The sequence below is a fragment of the Hemibagrus wyckioides genome, linkage group LG23, assembly GCF_019097595.1.
Source record: "Hemibagrus wyckioides isolate EC202008001 linkage group LG23, SWU_Hwy_1.0, whole genome shotgun sequence".
NCBI lineage: Eukaryota > Metazoa > Chordata > Actinopteri > Siluriformes > Bagridae > Hemibagrus > Hemibagrus wyckioides.
This window is the reverse complement of record NC_080732.1, coordinates 11,271,594-11,279,105: the sequence shown is the minus strand read 5'-3', so window position 1 is coordinate 11,279,105 and position 7,512 is coordinate 11,271,594.

Genomic DNA, 7,512 nt, shown 5'->3' with positions numbered 1-7,512 from the left:
CATGAAACTGTATTCCACAACCTCACCTTAGCAGTATAGCTGTTCCTTACCCAGTTTTAAGCCTCCTACACAGCTGTTTCTGTTTTAGTTAATGAGTTTCAACCTACATAGGAAATTGATGATCATTAGCACCTGCTCGATATAATTGGTTAATTATACACCTGACGCTAATCTAGCCAATGGGGGTCACAGTCCAGTGACTTCTGTGCCGGTCCCAAGCCCGGATAAATAGAGAGGGCTGCATCAGGAAGGGCATCCGGCGTAAAACATTGCCATATTTAATCATGAGAATCGTTAGTACTCTGAATTTCATACCGGATCGGTCGAGACCCAGGTTAACAACAACTGCCATTGGCACTGTTGCAGTGTGAAGAGGGAGGTGTCTAAGGCCAAGCAGAAGGCATATGACGAGTTGTACACTAGGTTAGACACTAGAGAAGGAGAGAAAGATTTGTACAGGTTACCTAGGCAGAAGGATTGAGATGGGAAGGATGTGCAGCAAGTTATAGGATATAAGATATATAGGATAGAGATGGAAAGGTGCACACAAGTAAGGAGAGTGTACAGAGGAGATGGAAGGAGTTCTTTGAAGAGCTGATGAATGAGAAAAATGAGAGGGGGAAAAAAGAGTAGAAGGGGTGAACTCTGTTTAACAGAAAGTAGATAAGATTAATTGATTTACATAACTTATTGATTTACATAACACTATACACATGCTGTACCTGCATCACACAATTGTCGGAGGATGGGTTCCCTTTTGAGTCTGGTTCCTCTCAAGGTTTCATCCTCATGTCATCTAATGGAGTTTTTCTTTGCCACAGTCGCCTCAGTCACCTCAGGCTTGCTCACTTGGGATAACATCTAGGACTGTCTGTCTGTTTGTCTGTTTATATGTTTGTTGTTTTCTTATGTCGTTTCTCATGTAAAGCTGCTTTGAGACAATGCTCTTTGTTAAAAGCGCTATACAAATAAATTGAATTGAATTGTATTGAATTGAATTAAAAAGGATGAAGTCAGGAAGGCTTTGAAGAGGATGAAAAGTGGAAAGGCAGTTGGTCCTGACAACATCCCAATGGAGATCTGGAAGTGTCTAGGAGAAGCAGCAGTGGAATTTTTAACTAGTTTGTTTAACAGGGTTTTAGAGAGTAAGAAGATGCCTGAGGAATGGAGAAGTGTATTAGTGCCGATCTTTACGAATAAGGGTGACGTGCAGAGTTGCAGCAACTACAGGGGGATAAAGTTGATGAGCCATATAATGAAGCTATGGGAAAGAGTAGTGGAAGCTAGGTAAAGGAATGTAGTGGACATTTGTGAGCAGCTGTATGTCTTCATGCCCAGAAAGAGCACAACAGATGCAATTTTTGATGGAGAAGTATAGGGATGGTCAGAGAGAGTTGCACTGTGTGTTTGTAGACTTGGAGAAAGCATATGACAGGGTGCCAAGACTTCTCTTGACATACTTCTCTGCTACTCCTGACTTCCTCATACAGTACCACAGCTCTTCAGCTGTGGTACTGTATGAGGAAGTCAGGAGTAGTAGAGAAGTATGTCAGAGTGGTGCAGGACATGTATGAGAGGAGCAGGACAGTGGTGAGGTGTGCTGTAGGTCAGAGAGAAGAGTTCAAAGTGGAGGTAGGACTGCATCAGGGATCGGCTCTGAGCCCCTTCCTGTTTGCTATGGTGATGGACCAGTTGTCAGAGGAGGTCAGACAGGAGTCTCCTTGGACAATGATGTTTGCAGATGACATTGTGATCTGTAGTGAGAGCAGGGAGCAGGTAGAGGAAAACCTGGAGAGGTGGATGTTTGCACTGGAGAGAAGAGGAATGAAAGTCAGTCATAGTAAGACAGTACATGTGTGTGAATGACAGGGAGGGAAGTGGAACAGTAAGATGGTGTACAAGAAGGTGTCTTACAGAGGTGAAGAAGGTACAGGAGTTTACATACCTGGGGTCAACAGTCCAGAGTAATGGAGAGTGTGGGAAAGAGGTAAAGAAGCGAGTGCAGGCAGGTTGGAATGGGTGGAGAAAGGTTTTGGGAGTTCTGTGTGATAGAAAAATATCAGTGAGAATCAAGGGGAATCAGCCGGCTATGCTGTATGGTTTAGAGGCAGTGTCACTGAGGAAGACACAGGAGTCAGGGCTGGAGGTAGCAGAGTTGAAGATGTTGAAGTTCTCTTTGGGAGTGACACGGTTGGACAGGATTAGGAATGAGTACATCAGAAGGACAGCTCATGTTGGACGTTTGGGGAACAAAGAGAGGGAGGCCAGATTAAGATGGTTTGGACATGTTCAGAGGAGGGAGAGTGAGTATATTGGTAGGAGAATGTTGGACATGGAGCTGCCAGGCAGGAGGAAAAGAGGAAGGCCAAAGAGGAGGTATATGGATGTAATAAATGAGGATATGAAGCTAGTGGGTGTAAGTGTTGAGGATGCAGAAGATAGTGACCCCTGAAGGGAAAAGCCAAAAGAAGAAGAATAAGATAATCCTAACTCAGATCCTACAAAATCCATGACTTTGTGCAAGTGTAAGAATTGATGCTGACAAAAGGGTAGTCACCCCAAATACTGATATGATTTGGATTTTTCTTCCGTTCACTCACTTTACATTTTGTAAATTGACAATAAATAATCAATTCAAATATTTTTAAAAAAGCATTCTTATGCTGCTGCATTTTTTCACATGTTCAAAGTATTAACACAATTTGCTTTCAAATCATTTGCATTTTGTTTTATTTGAGTTATTAAAGCTCTGCAAATACTGTTATTTTGATGTGTTGTCATTTCCTTTAAATATATACTCAAAATAACGAATAATGAATAATGAATTTAGGAGAAATATTAGCAGCAGTTCACAAAAAATTTAACAAAAATGTTCATCTCACCAATACATGCACCTGTAAGAAAAAAAATATATATATATATACAGGTACAACCTGTATATATACTAATTACGGTACTAATTACAACTTAATTTGACCTTCTCTACACTTTTGAATGCACATGTCCAACTGTTCAGTGTTTCAGTACTTTTTGCATAACTTGCTGTTCTCTAAAAAGGTGATTAACGGCAAAATTCACAACTGGTGTTTGATCCATGAATCGACCGATACATTTTCTGGTTCAATTAGAACTGGTATTTAAACAGTCCTCTTCATCATGCTGTTCACATTTTGACATCATGAGACCATTTACGACACCTATCAACTGATCAACAGTACCTCGCCATTGCAAGGCTTCAAACAGGATGTTCTCAGAGGGAAGTGGCCACTGAGCTTAAAGTGTCACAGAGTTTCATCAGCAGGTTGCGACAGAGATACAGAGAGACTGGAAGAGTCACAGAAAGGCATAGAAGTGGACGTCCTTTGGCCATATCTCACGTTGATGAACGCTTCATTGTGAACAGTGCCCTGCGGAACCGGATGATGAATGCCACTCAACTCCAGGCACATTTAAGGGAGGTGAGAGGCACCCAAGTGTCACGTCGGACCATTTGAAACCTGCTAGGGTACCTGACCACACCACCAGGCACAGGCATCATCGTCTGTGCATGGGCCAGGGAGCATTTATGCTGGACGAGGGACCAGTGGGCCTCAGTGCTCTTCTCTGATGAAAGTCGATTCACGTTGAGCTGAAATGTTGGCCGCCAACGATATTGGAGACGTCAAGGAGAGTGCTATGCATCAGCCGCTGTTGTCGCCAGACGAGCCTTTGGTGGTGGTGTTACAGTCTGTGCAGGTGTGTCTACTCAATACAGAACTGCCCTACATCTTGTGAATGGTACAGTGACAAGCCAATACTACCTGAATAACATCATTAATCCAGTCATTGTGCCCCTGCATGAATAATTTCATTCCCCTGCAATGCCTAATTTCATCTTCATGGATGACAATGCTCCAGCTCATCAAGGTCGCATCATTAGGGAACGGCTGCTGGAGGTTGGGGTACCTCATGGAGTGGCCTGCACTTTCTCCAGACCTGAATCCCATAGAAAACCTATGGGATTAGCTGAGTAGCCGTGTAGAGGCTCGTAACCCTACACCCCAGAACCTCAATGACCTGAGGGCCGCCCTTCAAGAAGAGTGGAATGCCATGCCTCAGCAGACAATAAGTCGACTCGTGAACAGCATGAGACGTCGTTGTCAAGCTGTAATTGATGGTCAAGGGCACATGACAAATTATTGAGACATTGACATTTTTTGTTGTGGTATACCCACCACTGTTGTTGGCTTTTGTTTCAAAAATTGTTTGAGATGAGGAAATCACCATTGCATGCTTCTACTTAAATGCCCTACTTTCATGATAAGGTGTTCTGTTTGTGACAGCATGTGACATTACTAGAATACCCATCACATCTGATGTATCACAATGACTCAGTAAGGAAAATTGCATTAAGGTGTTCAAGTAACTTGTGTGTAAACAGAATGTCATTAATCCTGTTATATTTATAATAATATTTATATGTAACTACTCATACCACATGTGCAGGTGCATGTTTGTGTTGAATTTTTGTACCAGCAAGAGAAAATCTACCTATCTAGTTGTTAATAAAAATCTATCTATTTTTTTTTAATCTACATGTATCACTCTCCCACTCCTTCTGCCTGTCTACTAATAACACTCTGTCCATCCATCTCTCTAACAATCTAGCACGTACACACACACACACACACACACACACAAAACATATTTATTTTTTTATAAATTCACCTGTATAACTCTCTCAATCCTTCTGTGTTACTAATAACACTCTGTCTATTAATCTCTCTATAAATTTACTAGAAGCAACAGCTAAAGTAAGTGGAATCACAAAACTACAGCAACATAAACATGCGACAAATCAAATCACTTGCCTTAATGAGCACATTTGTTTTAAGGATATTCTAGTGACATCTTGTGCATACACCATAGACAAAAAATCGGGCAAAAAAAATTTTTTGTTGAAAGAATGTTTAGAATCTGTCTTGGAATGTTCATTATAATTATACAAACTCCAATTATAAAATTATTATAATTATATAAACTCCTATTGTCAAATCTCACACATACCTGCATGTGCAAAGCCTGACGTTCCACTTCTCTCCCTCTTCCTCTGTCAATGCATCTGTAACATAGACTCTCACTTCACCTATCTTTCTATCAGTGCCATATATTCTCCCAACAATTTCTATCAATCTACCAGTAGCACTCATATCTTCACTCTCACAGACAGAGTCAGAATTTGGCACCAGCAGCATGAATCCATAGAGCCAACTTGGCTTGAGTCAACAGTCTAGCCATCATCCATTGCCTACATCCAGCATGTAATGGACCATGTCACCAAAAAGTTTTATGAACATAACAATGAGTTCAATGTATTCCAGTCCCTTTCTTGGTCCCTGGATCTGAATCCAAACAAGCACTTTTGGGATGTGTTTGAACAGGAGAGTCAGCATGAAAGTGCACCTGAAAAATCTGGAGGAATTGTGTGATGATTGTATGATCATTATGTCAATGTAGAATTGAGGAATCCATGCAACAAAGAATCTGAAGGTGTTTTGAGAGCAAAAGGAGGCCCTGTCAGCATTAGCATAGTGTTCCTAATAAAGTGCTCAGTGAGTGGAAAACTGTCCTGTCTGCCTGTGTCACTTATATATATATTTTCCCTGTTAGAATATGACTTTTTAATGGTAAAATCACTTGGTTTGAGATGTCTCTTTATGCTATGTTGGAAGTGTTGTGTTTGTTCAGTTATTGAGTGCTCCACAACAAAGAGACAGAGAATGAACAATTTACTATTTTGAAAGAAGACATGTAGACATTTTGTTGATATCAGTCATTTTTTTTCTGGCGATCTCAAACAGTGAACAGCCAAAAGAAGGAGAAGAAGAACAACAGCAACATTTTTTACACAACATTTAGGCTGTATTCACAAGCACCACTAGGGGGCCTGAACAGGTTGTGACTTCCTTCATTGGAACTAAGAGGCCTAGCCATGTGAAGCACCCTCGGACCATTATTCCTGCTTTATTAAACTTTACAGTTGGTATTATGCATAGAGGCTGGTAGAATTCTCTTGGCCTCTGCAAAATCTAGAATAGTAAAAACTGAAGCATGATTAATCATTCCAGACAAATTGTTTCCACTGTTACAGAGTCAAGTCGTAGTGTTCTTTACACTATTCCAGCTGATGCTTGGCAGTAAGTGTAAGCTTAGGCTTGTGCGCAGCTGCTTGGCAATGAAATCCACTTTTATGAAGCTCCTCATAAACAGCTCTGTGAGCTTTGCATGGTCTACCACTTCATGACTTAAACCACTGTTATTCCTAGTAGCCTTCTCTTTGGAATAACAGCTTGTACAATTGACCAGGGCCACTTTAGCTGTGCAAAAATTTTGATGAACAGATTTGTTGTAAAGGTGGCATGATATGGATATGATTTGATTTTATTCACTTTTTATAAATGTGTATGGTTTAAATAGACAAATATAAATTGGGCAATGTAGTGTATGTTGAACCCTACAACAGAAGGTTCCATGTAGGTCCCTTTTGGAAGTCTTGTGCATTTATGTGGTATAATGTACATATACTGTGTATTTAATACATTTCTACATATACACTGTACAGAAAAAGTATGAGGACACCTGACCATAATACACATGTGGGCCTTTCCCAGACTCACCCCATACTCATGGCCACAGGTTTGGATGTCTAGAATGTCATTGCATGCTGTAGCATTAATAATTCCTTTTACTGGACCCTAGCCAAGAATCCTAGCCAAGATTTGTTCCAGCAAGACAATTGCAGTCACTCCAGGTTGGTGATGGTGGATTGGATGGTCACTTTTTGTCCTGACACCCTCATGTCTCTGTTACCTTCTGGTTCTTTTAGTCAAGCTGTCATAGCAAGTCATGCCAGAATTCCTGGCATGAAATGTTACTCCTAAGATACCAGTGATCTTGAGTCCTTCTGCTCTCTAAATTTGCCTGATCCATCCTACTGGTCAACTTCTTTCTGGAGCCTTGCTTACTATCACTGCTACTGAAGATGGCTCTGCATAGATAGCCTACACATCACAGTGAGTTTTCTGTGGATGGTACTATACAGTCACCCTTGATCTAAATGTCTGTGGATAATTTTTCAGCAATTGCTAAGAATAATCATTGAACAGCTGATAAACTGAAAATGTGTCTGCTGATATCAAGATGATCTTTTTGAGTCTGTTTTTTTTTTCCCAATGTTGTTGCCTCAGGGAGTTTGTCCTTGCTACTGTCACCTCTGAATTTTATGGATAAAATTAAATTTATTTATTAAATATTAAATATTTAAATAAAAAAAGCTATTTTGTGACAATATGCACTAAGTAAGATCAGTAAAGACATGGTTTGGTCCAATGTTGGTGTGGAGGAAGTTGAATGACAGCTATTAGAGCAGGATGAGGAAGCAATTCAATATTATTGCCCAAGATTTTGGAATTGGATGGTCAACACTCAGTAACCACATAATTTGGCCATATAGTGTATCTAAAACAAAACAAA